Source organism: Giraffa tippelskirchi, chromosome X (genome assembly GCF_054371585.1).
Source record: "Giraffa tippelskirchi isolate mGirTip1 chromosome X, T2T-mGirTip1v1.2.pri, whole genome shotgun sequence".
Lineage (NCBI taxonomy): Eukaryota > Metazoa > Chordata > Mammalia > Artiodactyla > Giraffidae > Giraffa > Giraffa tippelskirchi.
In genome coordinates this window covers 98,990,893-99,006,228 of record NC_137289.1, presented here as the reverse complement: position 1 = coordinate 99,006,228, position 15,336 = coordinate 98,990,893, and the positions used below count along the sequence as shown (strand labels likewise).

General features: G+C 43.4%; 1 protein-coding gene across 1 annotated transcript in view; it reads left to right on the top strand.

The window, feature by feature from the left end:
* LOC145537187 (uncharacterized) overlaps positions 1–13,243 on the top strand; it is a 29,357-nt gene extending 16,114 nt beyond the window's left edge. The window contains exon 11 of the mRNA XM_081568012.1: positions 13,131–13,243. The gene's annotated coding sequence lies outside the window, so the exon portion shown is untranslated. The remainder of the gene's footprint in view (positions 1–13,130) is intronic.
* Positions 13,244–15,336: the final 2,093 nt, after the last annotated feature.

Below are 15,336 nucleotides of genomic sequence, written 5' to 3'. Positions count from 1 at the left end.
ACACCCAGGATTGATCTCTTTTAGGATGGATTGGTTGGATCTCCTTGCAGTCCAAGTGACTCTCAAGAGTCTTCTCCAACACCACAGTCCAAAAGCATCAATTCTTCGGTGCTCAGCTTTCTTCACCGTCCAACTCTCACATCCATACATGACCACTGGAAAAACCATAGCCTTGACTAGACGGACTTTTGTTGGCAAAGTAATGTCTCTGCTTTTAAATATGCTATCTAGGTTGGCCATAACCTTCCTTCCAAGGAGTAAGCGTCTTTTAAGTTCATGGCTGCAATCACCATCAGCAGTGGTTTTGGAGCCCCCAAAAATAAAGTCTGACACTGTTTCCAGTGTTTCCCCATCTATTCGCCATGAAGTGATGGAACCGGATGCCGTGATCTTAGTTTTCTGAATGTTGAGTTTTAAGCCACCTTTTTCACTCTCCTCTTTCTCTTTCATCAGGAGGCTCTTTAGTTCTTCACTTTCTGCCATAAGGGTGGTGTCACCTGCATATCTGAGGATATGGCGTGTGACTAAATAAGGGCCAGTTTGTCCAAAGCACTGTGTGCCTCTTCCTGTTTTTCACCCAGAATTCCTTCATGACGCAGTGACATTCAGGGATCGCAGAGGTTACAACTTACCCCTGTAGAACTGGCTGTGAGCAACGCTGTTTCTGTTAGGGATCCTAATTCATCTGAAGCCAGAGATGGAATTTCTGAGCTGGAGTGCATCTGTGTCCTCAGGTGTGACCTATTAGAGCTGTTTTGGGTTGGCATCCAGGATGAGCACTCTAAACTGTTTGCAGATCTCTGTCCCAGGGCATGAAATCTCAGAACTGTTTGGGGGGGGGGGGTCTGTGTCCAGAGGGTTGGGCCTCTCAGCTGTTCATATATCTGCACACGAGAACAGTCTGAAGAGAGAGGCTGGATGGACCCCACTCTCACGGGCCTTAGAAGCAGGCCTGTGATGTCACATTTGCTACGATTTCTACCATGCCTCCCTACAGAGAGAAAAGCTTGGGGCCCCATCCTCAGAGAGGGTAATAATGCACAGTTCACAGAAGCCCAGGTAATAATCCTGTTAAGAAAAATACTTGCTGATATGACTGCCACCCTTGATAGGGGCCCTGTGACAAAAACTGTGTACACACACTCTCTCAGTCCATCTGCCCAACCCACAACAAGGAGGGCACCGTTAGCAGATGGGCGCCCAAGGCCCAGTGCAGAGGGAAGGTCTCAGCTCATGAGGAGGGGAGGAACTGGATGGAAGCTTGGGCTCCTTGGAGGAGGCGGGAAAGACTCAGCACAACCCTGGCCAGGGAGTGTGGGAGGGGGGCGTTGGCACAGGGCCACAGGGACCCTATGGCTGACTCACTGTCAGGGTATGTCTCTGTGTCTCCCCATCACACACCCAGCTTCTTATCTGATGGATGGAATGGACTGGTCACATTCCCTGGGGACGTGATCATGGAAGGTACAGAGTTGAGCCTCCAAGCAGCTGGGGGGAAATCTCACATTCACCAGTTTGCATGAGGCTCCACCACAAATGCAGAGATCCCTGCCTCTCTTTCCCCCATTAGAGCAGTCATTGGCAGGGAGATCAGCAAGAGGGCAGTCTGGGCAGGATAGGTTGTGAGGGACCCTGTGTGCAGCATGAGCCTCCCCAGGAATGGAGAATGTCCTTTTCCTGATGGGCAGAGGCCCCTGATGTGTGTGAAGGGAGCGTGATTAAGGCCCAGGCCATGGGCAACTGAGTCATTCTCTAGAGAAAGAGAGGATTTTACTCCCCAGGAGTAAAATGGAGACATCAGGATTTCACTCCCCAGTTTTTCCACTAGGATCTAGGATACTTTTCTCCCAGATAGGTATCTCCTCTAGGCTGTTGCTCAAATGTCACAATCTTAGAACTTCCCTGACCACTCTTTCTAGATATCATCCCCTCTCTCTATTTCACTATCCCAATTTAATGTTAATTATGGCAGTTACAAACACCTGATAAATTACTTGTATTTGGGGACCACATGATCCCAAGAGAAGGTAAGCTCCATGAGGAAAAGGTCGATTTTCTCTTTCCAAACACACAAATTTGTGCTTGACACATACTTTGGAGAGAATGCATGAACAACGGAATGAATAAACAAAGTTAAACCTGTTGAGAGAAGCATAGCTAGACAGGCTGAGGATTCTGCTAGAGAACATATTCAGGGATGATAAGATGATGACAAAGCTGTGACCTTTATCTCACCTACGAGGTGGTGTCCTTGGGTCCCCTCGAAATTGACCCCTTTCCTAACAGAATGGAAGGTCCTGTTGTCTTTTTCACATATTACTCGCGGTCAACGTCAGAGGCCTTCCCCACGCCAGGAGCTCAGATTCCAGTCGGAAGCTTTACTTACCCTGCCCACTGGGGGACTGTGGCTGGATATTTCTGCCTTAAACAGGAAAGCTCAAACAACTACGATGCGCAGCATAGATAAAATGCTTTCAATGCTCTTTGTTAGGACAGTGGTCACTATAGACAAGTAATCTTCAGTTTATGAAGACTTCTTTTTGAGTCCAAGATGGCAGCAATCTGTGGGGTTTTCACCCTAACCTTGCCCTTCCGCCCTTGGCGGATCATCCTGGAATGGTCCCCGGGCATCTATATCTGCTGTTCCCCAATCCCACCAGCAAGGGGCGCGCGAGATGAAACAGTTCTGTCCTGGGATATACCACTGAGGGGAAGCGGTAAGACCCCCCCCACTCTGGAAGGTACCATTGGGAGAGGGCGTTCCACAGCAGGGAGGGCCCCCTTACACCGCGTCAGGCATGGACCACAGTTCCCAGGCGCGGCGCTCAGGGCGCCTCTGGGTCTATCCCGATTCGCTCCTCTTCGTCTTCCCGCTGCTTTCGAATCCGAGTGGACACTGGTATTCAGCGGAAACTTTCTTCGTCTCTTTTCCAACTCCACCCCTTCGTTGGTGGGACGACTACGGAGCGAGAGACCTGCTGTCGGTTTGGGTATGGCGTCAGAGAAGCTTTCTGGGTAGTGACTGGTCACCGCGTGATTGCGGGCACTGTGGGCACAGAACTGGAACTGAGGGCGAGAGGCGCGTGTATACGCGTGCGCCTGCGTTAGCGTGCGCAACGATGCAGAGCATGCAATTTTCCTCCGAGTTTTATTGCTTTTCCCAAAGGGGTCGAATAGCTGCTCTGGTTAGTGGCGAGGTTTGGCGCGGTCACTGGCCGTGCATGGTGACTGCGTTTCAGTCTTGTTTAGCTCTCGCTCAGTCTGGATCCTGTGGCAGCGCACGGTCTTCACACAAATGCACGCAATTCATGTCCAGGGAGAGGTCTCTGAGTTTGGTGTCTCTCCCTGGAGAGTATACTGTATCTGGCACCTTGGGATTGTGTGTTGCTACGTGTGACAACACGGGTGCTGTTTGGCTACATTTGATCTCCTTGAGCCTTTGGGCGGAATTGTGAGTGATGGGACATTTGATGTGAGTGGATTTTGTGAGCCATAATACAAAGCCTCTAGGATGTGTGCCTGTATACCGGGATGTGCATCTTTGGAGGTTTCTTGCCTCTCAGTCCCTGTGTGTGAGATCTCTGTGTTAGGAGTCTGCACCCCAGAATGTGAGATCACTGAGCTTTTTGATTCTGGGTTCCAAGTTGTGATGCCTCTGTGCTGCTTTAAGGATGGGTTAGTCTAAAGGTGTAAAGGATCAGCTGCCTGGGGCTCTATGCAGAGGTTGCAAATTTTTCCTTTGTCTGGGAACTTTGTCTTAAGATTATATGATATTCTTGAGTTATTAAAACTTCTGCCTTTCCGTTTAGGAGGGTTTGTATTAGGTCGGTAAGTGTCCGCATGGTTTGGGAGTCAGTCTCCATGATGTGAAGCATCTGTGCAGTTCTCATTTGTTTCTGTCTGGAAGACTTTGGACTGTTTGCAGGGTCTCTGTCACAGCGTGTATGGTTATGGTCTCTGTTGTGTTTGAGCGTCTGAGACTCGAGTTGTGTGCTCTCTGTGCAGAGATTCAGTGAGCTCTTTTTGGTGTCTCTGGCTGTCTATGAGCTGTTGGAAGTCTTCGTGTTAGAAATAAAACCTCTTACGTTCTTGGCTGTGAGGTCTCTGTCCAGGAAGTGAGGATTTGGTAGCTGGCAGATATGATTCTGAAGCCGGGAACCTGACATGCTGACTGTGTGTTGTTGAGTGTATCACTTGTCTCGTGAAATCTCAGTATGTATCATAATTAATACAGTGGGGCCAGTGCCCATCTTGGAGGGTACCTGTGCATGTTAGCAATGTGTTTAAAGGGCCTGCCTCCAGACTGTCCTTCAGCAAATGTTTTCTGAGCACCTGCCATAGACCTGAGCACTATTGGAGGAGTTTGGGACAGGGCAAAACTAACCAAGTCTCTCATTGCATAGACTTGGTGGTCAGTAAGTAAATCAAGGGTGGCAGGCACTATGAAGAAAGATATTGCTAGATCAGGGGAAAAGGTGTATGTGGGTATGATATTATGATTTTCTTCAAGATAATGAGGGAAAGTCTCCCTGAAAGATGCCAAGTAAGCAGAGATCTGGAGGAAGTGAGGGAGCAGGTCGTGGGGTTACCTAAGGGAAGAGCATTCCAGGCAGAAGGAACAACAAATGCAACAGTCCTCGCATGGAAATCTACTTGGCGTGCTCCTGAACGTCAGGGAGTCCTGTGATGCACTGGGTTTGGCACGTAGCTCTCATTGAAAGGGGCCTGGTGCTGCTATTTCTGTTTGTCCCCCAGTTTGTGGTCATCTGCATTTCACAGATGAAGGACTCAAGGCTCCAACATGTGCCCTGCACCTTCTCTCCTACCTATACCTGAAATTAGGAGTGAAACCTTCTGGTCCGTCAGGAGAGACAGAGAACTTGAGTGTACCAGCTGCAGGGATGATAGTATCCACGTTGAATGTCAGCCGAGCAGCGTACCTCAGTTTTAATGTGGGAATCATGCCTCATATCGTTGCCTGCCCTTGATGGAGGGCAGGACTTAAGAAGGAGAAAGGGAACTGGGGCAAAGGAGAGAGGCAGGAAGGGGAAGCTGGAGGACAATGAGAAAAAAAAATGAATGGTCTCATCACATTGCTTGGATTTGGCCCAAATCACCTTGATTAAATGATTGGAGTGATATATAGATATATAGATATATAGATATATATGTTTTACTTTGTCCCTGTCCCTACCCTTTCTTTCCCTCCCCTTCTCTTTTGTGCCTGGGATACCACCTGGGGCTGGAGATTTCTTTTCTGTGAATTTTTCAACTACAAGCTTGCTTTTAAAATAGGTTATCTGTTCCTTTTTCACTGAAATTTGATAGTTTGTTCCGCTTCACCTAAATTGCCAGATGTAGTTATTCTATGACTATAAACTTATTCATAGAATCCTTTTAATTTCTGTGGAATCTGTAACCTATTTCTTTCCTGATATTGGTAAGTTTTGTCTATAGTTATCTTGCTTTTGTTTTATTCTTCTGGGTGGAAATTTATGAATTCGTAGTGACCTTTTGAAAGAGCCAGCTTTGGGTTTTGTCGATTATCTATATATTTTTTCTAATATCTGTTCCGATCTCTTTTTCCCTTATTTTGCTGAGTCTCGCTACCAAAGGGGTTTAATAAAGTCCCTGAAAGTTTCCCAAGTATAGTGTAATCTCACAGATTCTAGGGCACTGTTGTAGCCGCACTGAGTGAGATCCACTGAATGTAGATCATGGCATCTGCACTTTTTACAAGAATTCCTCAGTTCTGATTGACATGGACAACGTGTCTAGGCACTACTGGACCAGAGACATGGTCTTATTTTCCCTACTGCCAGGCTGTCTTCACTGACAGCATGTGACAGGGTTGTCTGTTTTCTCTGATGCACAAACCCAAGGGGTATGACACAAACTCAAGGGGGTTGACAATTAAATGGAGGGAGGCTTTGGACTAGAGCAGATGCGGTGGACTTTGGAAAAAGTAGATGCATTAGAGATTTTCGAAGTAAAAGTGACAGAACTCAGCAAGAATATGGACTTGAAGTGAAGGAGAGGGAATTGTAAACATGGTTAAGACCAAGTTTCTGTGTCCTGTCATAAGGGTACAAAGGTGTCATGGGAAATCCTGGAAGTTGGCCAGGTCTGGAAAGAATTCCAAATAAGATTTTTATGTTTATGAGCTCATGGTCTAGATGGATACAATAACCAGTATTTACATACTTAAAAGTTCCTTTTCCTTTTAAAAAAAAGTGAGAGGTATTGAGATATAATTTATATACAATAGAAGTCAATGCTTTAAAGCATTACCGTTTGTCAAGTTTTCACATATGCATACCATTGCGTAAATGCTACCACAGCAAAAATGTAGAAAACGCCCCATTCGTTTGAAAACGCTCCTTTGGGCTATTTGCATTGAGACTCCTTCCTCCATTCCTATACCCTGGCCACCGCAGATATATTTCTGTGCCTATAGTTGTGCCTTTTCCAGGAATCCATTGACATGGAATCATATAACACATAGCCTTCTGTGTCTGACATCTCTCAGTGGCACAGCTGAGATGCATCCTTGCTGTTACATGCATTAGGAGTTCCTTTTGAAATGACTGTGTAGTATTCTTATGCATGAGTATATTCTTTTTTCTTTCATCTACATACCAGTTGTTGAATAGTTTGGTTGTTTCTGGTTTTGGCTATTAGGAGTACATGAGTAGGATATTTTAGTAATGGTCCTTGTGTGAATATGTTTTCCTTTCTCTTGGGTAAAATTGGCTAAAATTAAAACTCCTAGGAAGTACCGAAATTCTTGAGAATAAGAAGAATATGCTACCGGAGAAGAGTGAAGAAATAGCTACAAAAGGAATGAAAAGGCTAAGCTAAAGTGGAAACAGCCCCCAGCTGTGGATGTGTCTGGTGGTGAAAGTCAAGTCCGATGCTAAAAGAACAATATTGTACAGGAACCAGAGGTATATTCTGAGAAATCAGTTACCAGTTCAGAGATATAAATGTGCAATGCTCCAAGCAACAGATGGAAACGGAGGTACATATTTCTGTGTCTATTCTATGGAAGTGAGTAAAGCCATTGCAAGCATGATGGAAAACCCAGAAGCAGAGAAGGAAATGGTTCATCAAAGCATGTATAAAAATAGGTATTCAAACCAGTAATGTCTATTCCTGTCATAAATGTCTTCCTGAGACACATTCTCCACTAAGGGTAACCTGGGACTACCTATCACCACAGTTTGTGGATGCGTAAGAAAGACTGCACTGGAAGGAAAAAAAGATAGTCTTCAACCCCCTTTCTCATCCTCCAGAGACCCTGCGGTTCCAGGACTCTACCTCAGTAGCGAGAAAAGCTCAACGTGCTCGGCACACGCCGAACTCAGGGAGCATGCGCAGTGTGTGCAGGTACACCCGCTACTGCGCATGCGCCTTGGTGCGCATAAGTAGCGCGCATTCTGTGAGGAGCGTTGGGCCTGAGGCGGTTGTGTTTACTCAGTCCCGGTTCCTTCTCACTGCTTGCGAGTCACCAGGTAGGTCCACAGATCTGTCCTGTCTGGAGTTGATGTGTGCGAGCGTGTGAGGGGGAGCCAGCGAGTTTCGGGCGGGTCGGGCAGCGCGTTTTCGGGCCTTTGAGGAGGAAGGCCCTCGAGGTCGTCATCTTGCTCTTCAGAGGTGTCGTGACGCCATAGTTCTTGCCCTGGTGGCTGGAGAGGAAGCTCGGTGGGCAGAAGAGGGAGGGATCGGGTGATGGTGGGCGGGGGGGAGACTTGGGAGTGCTATTTGAAATATCTGGTTCACTGGGGCCCTGGAACTGACGACAGAGCACAGAATCTGGGGCCGGCAGTGGGACCTGGGCAGGGGGCGGGGTGGGCGATTAAGGAAAGGCCTAGAAACCGGACCGCGGGGGTGGGGGGGGTGGGTTGTGACTGTCTCCCGGGTTTTGTGATAAGGTGTCAAGGGAGACGTGGACCGGTTGCTCTGCATGCAGACTCACTTCAGCCCCAGACACTGAGAAAATCGCCATAGTCAGGCTGTAAAGACTGAGCCTTCTTGTTCCAACTGAATTCCAAGGGAGCTGGGGAGATACGTCTGGTGAATAGGGGTGTGACAAAAGGAATAGTCCTGAATTTTTAACTCTTAGCAGTATTTCACTAAATATCTTCATAATGGAGAATTCTGTTGTGAAATCAAACTTCCTCACAAAAATTGAGCCTTCCTGTGTACCTTAAGGTAATTTCTCTGCCAGCTTAGCAAAGACAAAAATGGCTTTTCTAGTAACTGTATTTAGTGTGATTGGAATGCATGTACACTCATACTTAACCATCGTTTTCTTTTGAAAGTATTTTCACATTTTTTAAAAAAGTAATAAGTCAACATATGGCCATAAAAGTGATCAAATATAGCTCTAGTCATAAATACATTTTCTAAATCACAACATTCTACTTTCAGGGAGAAATATGAGTGGGCAAGTGGCATCAACACTGGGACCTATAGATCAAGAGTCCTCCCAGCTGGATGCACCTGTGGTTGTGAGTACCTTACCATTTGGTGTTTTCTATTAGCAGAAGTTTATTTTTGAGAAAATGATGTTAAGTAGTACAGATGCAGTGATAAAGGTCTTTCATGCTGATAAAGGGTGACAGTGTGTCTTAGGAAGGAACATTGATCCAGATATATTACAGTCTGGCGTTGCCTGGATGAGTATACTGTTAAATTCCCTGGAAATGTGCCCAGTGACTCCCTCCTCCTGCTTATTAACAACAGATTGCATACTTCCATCCCAACATAGAGTTAAATAGCTTCCAAAGTCTTTCTGAGTAACTCTTATGGGAGTTAACTTTTCTCTGTGGGAAGAGAAACTTTATTAAAAGTAAGTACATAGAATTGTGTTGGGAAAATGTTGTTAGGTTTACTTATGATCAGATACATCTGTGTCTTGTGTATAGTTATGCTATTAGATGTATTAACAACAAAAAGTTTTTATTTGCATGCCCACTCTACTAGGACCAGCAGCCCAGTGTTGAGCAACCTCAACAAGGGGAACCACCAGCTGAAATTCATGATATCACACCTGCAAAGGAGGAAGTACATGAAGAGCATCCAGTGGATCGTGGTGAAGAGAAACTGCCGCGTGCCTGTCAAGGTAAAGTGTATCAGTGCATCCTGCCTTAAGACATACCCAGTGAGTGGAGGAAAGGAAACATTAGAAAAGGACTTCAGACAGTTCCTGAAAAACTGAGGAGAGTATAGTTTGCAGGTTCGTGTGGTTGGTGAAATTTTCCCTTGTTTTCAAGACAAAGAAGTCGGGGGAGCATCTAAGTTGTCTGAGGACAACCCTGGAAAAGGAAAATGGTAATGACTTTCGGGAAATTCTGCTTTCCTTTTTCTCCAGCAAAACATTCCTGGAATAATGCTCCTGAGTTTCTTACTCATCACATTTTTACCATACTAACCTAAGGCTTTTAATTCATAACACTGAGGGAATGAATATCATCATTCCCTTGTTTATATTGTAGGTTTTACACCTAAATTGATGCGTTTTTTTAATGATCCTTACCTGGAAATTGATCTCCCGGAATTGGCTGTGGCAAAGACTGGGGGTCAAGGTGGAGATGGTCCTGATGTCTAGGAGGAGATTGCGTCAAATATACAGCCTGTTGAAATGCCAGAAGCAGGTATGTCATCCATTCAGAAAGTAATTTATGTGGTTTCTGTTTTTCAGAATATTATATCTTTAATAATATAGAGGGAACATTACTATTATTTTAATAATAGAATTCACATATTCTTTGAAAGATAGTTCACATCCCAGATGCCTGAGTGCCTGACTTACAGACTTTCCAATAAAGAGACAGGATCAAAGCCATATCGAACTGAAAATAGGAAACCGTTTTCCTTTTTTTTTTTTTTTTTAAATAAATTTATTTATTTTAGTTGGAGGCTAATTACTTTACAATATTGTAGTGGTTTTTGCCATACATTGACATGAATCAGCCATGGGTTTACATGTGTTCCCCATACTGAACCCCCCCACACCTCCCTCCCCCTCCCATCCCTCCGGGTCATCCCACTGCCCCAGCCCTGAGCATTTGTCTCATGCATCGAACCTGGAATGATGTTCTGTTTCACATATGATAATATACATGTTTCAATGCTATTCTCTCAGAACGTCCCACCCTCACCTTCTCCCTCAGAGTCCATAAGACTGTTCTATGCATCTGTGTCTCTTATTCTGTCTCGCATATAGGGTTATCGTTACCATCTTTCAAATTCCATATATATGCATTAGTATACTGTATTGGTGTTTTTCTGTCTGGCTTACTTCACTCTGTATAATGGGCTCCAGTTTCATCCTTCTCAATAGAACTGATTCAAAAGGAAACCGTTTTCTTTCCTTGAGTATAAGTACTTTAAGCAACAGCTAATAATTTTCAGGTTCTTTTCTAATTTCTGCTTGTAACAAATACGGAATGCATTTGTAATAAATATCAGTTTACATGAAATATGCTCAGTAGGTTCTAGTACCAGCTTTAACATAATGTGTGTGATTCAGGTAAATCCCTTAACTTCTAAACTGAACTTTATTCATTTAAGTTGTGAATTCAGAACAGATACACTAAAATGCCAATTTTTCCATGCTGATTTTTGCACTCTCTGATTCCCTTCGATGGAATGCATACAAGAATACTCTGTTTTTCTTGATTGATTTATCATAAAATATCATCTAGAGTCAAATTATAACAGGGGAATTGAGATTTCATTTTCTGATGGGGGACCCATGTACACCCGTGGCTGATTCATATCAATGTATTGCAAAAAACACCACACTATTGTAAAGTAATTAGCCTCCAATTAAAATTAAAAAATTAATTTTTTAAAAAAGAAAATGAGCCAACATTCTGCTTGATGTTTGTTAAATTCTCTCAAATTCTGAATTCTCTAGCTCTTAGGAAACTTAGTTGCATTTTAAATCCTTTCCCCATTGAAGCATGATATGACTGAATAATAAAATGGCAAAAGGTAGTCTAGTTTCCTGTTTCTGTGGCTGATCAAGTTGAGAGAGTGCATTTAGTCAGTGATATTCCAGGCAGGTGTGAGTGAGATACATATGCTAAGCACACTACCTGCCCCCATGTTTGGTCTGTTTTGGGGGGCGTTTTTTTGCTTATTTTAAGTGGAGGATCATTACTTTACACTACTCTGATGGTTTTTGCCATACACCCAACTCTCACTCTTAAGGAACTAGTAAAAATCTGAGCCTCACGATATAATCGTCTCTCACTATATCAAATATGTTATTTTTCCTCTTTGATACGTGAGTTTAAAAAGTTTTGAAGGTTAAAGTCTGTAACTCTAGTTCTTCCCACGTAATCAGCGTAGTATCTTTCACATAGGTGTTCTCCAGATTGCTGACAATTAATTGCATGGTTCTAATTTTACAGGAAGAACTTCATGGTTAGGGAAGATTTTACTGTGTATTAGCCTTCTAAATATTTTCACTTTACCTTTTTGTTCCATTCCATTAGAACATGTAGATGAAAGGACAACTTTCAGACTACTTGCAAGTAACTACAGAACATGATTAAAATGTTCTCTTAGAAACATCTTAGCCCTAAATATGTGTGGTATTTAAAAAGAAAAATACATTAATTATAAAGTACATAAATATAAAATCCTACCCCCAACAAACAGGTAAGAAAAAGAGCGACAGAATAAACCTAACGGAAAAAGAAAAAGATACTTAATAAAAGACAGGTATGAATCGTCAGGAAGAGGAAAATAAACTCAACTAATAGATAAACACAATGTGGTAATTTACATAATTTTGTAACACACATATATATACACACACATTTTTTAATATTCTTTTCTGTTGTGATTTATCACAGGAGGTTGGACATAGTTCCCTGTGCTGTATAGTAGGACCTTGTTGTTTATCCATTCTGAATGTGATAGTTTGTATCTGCCAACCCCAAATTGCCAGTCCATTCCTCTCAGTTTACATGATTGTGAAGAAAATGGACAAAGCCCAAGTATACCTAATAAGAAATATGAACAAGACACTAACAGTAGATTACAGAATTAAAACAGAGTATAATCTGGAACTCACATATTTTTAGAATATTGATGGGATGTGTCTAATAGGGTAGAAAAAGAAATATTATTTAACATAGCCCAGAGTAACTAAATAAGTAAACATCACAAGATACCGTGGATGAACTTTTGAAATTGGTCAGAGTTGTCTCTCAAAAGCCATTGTCATTCAGAAACAAACCAAAAAATCTCCTTTTCCAGATTTTCTTCTCTCTTCCTACTTGCTTTTCTCTCTCACTCATACTCCCTCTAGCTCTCCCGTTTCTTTTCTTCTCTCCTTTTTCTCTTTCTTCTTTTGGTGTGGCTGTGAGAAAGTCCTATTTCTGCTTCACATGTTGATGTCGCCAGTGATAGTAATGACTGAAAATTAGTGTCCCCATATAATTTATTATACCAACTGGAATGCTTTCCAAGGTGACAAGAAACATTTAGAATTACAAGAGGGCCACAAGTAAAAAGGGGGATAAATGTTTAACTGACTTAAAACAACCACATCAGGGATAAATTAGAACAAATGAAAATTTCTACACTCTTCCACAGTAGAGAAGAAACAAATGTACTACTGGCCTTTTTCTTTACTTCACTTAAGCAGTAACAGAGATAACAACTGTTGAGCTGTCCTATATTCGGAATATTATTTCAAACCAACACAGTTCAATGATACTTTTGGGGGATTTTTTGGTTTTAGTTTTGGTGTATTTTGTTTGTCTTAGGGTGTTTTTTGTTGTTAGATATTTTACTGAATGTGTACACAGTTTTGCCCTCTACTGAAAACGACCTTCTGATAGGTTCAATTGATTTCATTTGTTCTGAACTCAGTGTCCTTATTTTCTTGTATAACTAGGAAGGGTAGTGTGTTTTTAAAAATACTGGTAATACGCTTGAAAAGCCTATAAAATCTCTAGAGAGGATTAACTGAAGGTAAGCCAAAGGGTCGCCCGTAGTGTTCTTGTTTTAGTCCACTTTATAAAACTACAACTGCGATGAACTCTGTACACCTCTCCTGTCATCGAAATTTCTGCTAAGTAACTTTTTTAATGTATATATTATAGGTGAAGGGCGACGATTTGCTTGAAAGAAGATAGACTGAAGCCGTCTGTGCTGTTCTTATGTTGTATATTTGACTGTTAAAGTTCTGTCAATAAAGTTTCATTTTCTCCTTGCACATTTTTTGTTACATTTATCCCCGAGGATTTAATGGTATTGAAAATCCATGGTTTGTGATTTTTATGGCCTAGTTGAGGATGTATGTAGAGATAGAATGTTTGTATATAGATTTTCTGTTCCACAGTTCCTCTAAATATGCATATTAATTCCACAAATTTAGATCTAGATTATTTTTGCTTTTCAAAATATACTATAATATTTGAATATCAACAGTTTCTACTGGCTTAAACCTTAAACCTTTCCTCATTTTGCAGGATTGAACAAACCAGCCAGAATACTCTTGACTAAAGCAGGTGATAATCGGCATTTTTCCCGATAGGAAATGAGTAATCTTCTCCATTTCGACCTGTTTACGTTGCTTTTTTGTAGATACACTTTATCAGAGTAAGTTCCATTCTATTCCTAGCTTGCTGTCTTGAATATAGATTCAGTTCAGTTCAGTTCAGTCGCTCAGTCGTGTCCGACTCTCTGCGACCCCATGAATTGCAGCACGCCAGGCCTCTCTGTCCATCACCAACTCCTGGAGTCCACCCAAACCCATGTCCATCGAGTCGGTTATGCCATCCAACCATCTCAGCCTCTGTCGTCCCCTTCTCCTTCCGCCCCCAATCCTACCCAGCATTAGGGTCTTTTCCAATGAGTCAGCCCTTCGCATGAGGTGGCCCAAGTATTGGAGTTTCAGCTTCAACATCAGACCTTCCAGTGAACACCCAGGATTGATCTCTTTTAGGATGGATTGGTTGGATCTCCTTGCAGTCCAAGGGACTCTCAAGAGTCTTCTCCAACACCACAGTCCAAAAGCATCAATTCTTCGGTGCTCAGCTTTCTTCACCGTCCAACTCTCACATCCATACATGACCACTGGAAAAACCATAGCCTTGACTAGACGGACTTTTGTTGGCAAAGTAATGTCTCTGCTTTTAAATATGCTATCTAGGTTGGCCATAACCTTCCTTCCAAGGAGTAAGCGTCTTTTAAGTTCATGGCTGCAATCACCATCAGCAGTGATTTTGGAGCCCCCAAAAATAAAGTCTGACACTGTTTCCAGTGTTTCCCCATCTGTTCGCCATGAAGTGATGGGACCGGATGCCATGATCTTAGATTTCTGAATGTTGAGTTTTAAGCCACCTTTTTCACTCTCCTCTTTCTCTTTCATCAGGAGGCTCTTTAGTTCTTCACTTTCTGCCATAAGGGTGGTGTCACCTGCATATCTGAGGATATGGCGTGTGACTAAATAAGGGCCAGTTTGTCCAAAGCACTGTGTGCCTCTTCCTGTTTTTCACCCAGAATTCCTTCACGACGCAGTGTCATTCAGGGATCGCAGAGGTTACAACTTACCCCTGTAGAACTGGCTGTGAGCAACGCTGTTTCTGTTAGGGATCCTAATTCATCTGAAGCCAGAGATGGAATTTCTGAGCTGGAGTGCATCAGTGTCCTCAGGTGTGACCTATTAGAGCTGTTTTGGGTTGGCATCCAGGATGAGCACTCTGAACTGTTTGCAGATCTCTGTCCCAGGGCATGAAATCTCAGAACTGTTTGGGGGGGGGGGGTCTGTGTCCAGAGGGTTGGGCCTCTCAGCTATTCATACATCTGCACACGAGAACAGTCTGAAGAGAGAGGCTGGATGGACCCCACTCTCACGGGCCTTAGAAGCAGGCCTGTGATGTCACATTTGCTACGATTTCTACCATGCCTCCCTACAGAGAGAAAAGCTTGGGGCCCCATCCTCAGAGAGGGTAATAATGCACAGTTCACAGAAGCCCAGGTAATAATCCTGTTAAGAAAAATACTTGCTGATATGACTGCCACCCTTGATAGGGGCCCTGTGACAAAAACTGTGTACACACACTCTCTCAGTCCATCTGCCCAACCCACAACAAGGAGGGCACCGTTAGCAGATGGGCGCCCAAGGCCCAGTGCAGAGGGAAGGTCTCAGCTCATGAGGAGGGGAGGAACTGGATGGAAGCTTGGGCTCCTTGGAGGAGGCGGGAAAGACTCAGCACAACCCTGGCCAGGGAGTGGGGGAGGGGGGCGTTGGCACAGGGCCACAAGGACCCTATGGCTGACTCACTGTCAGGGTATGTCTCTGTG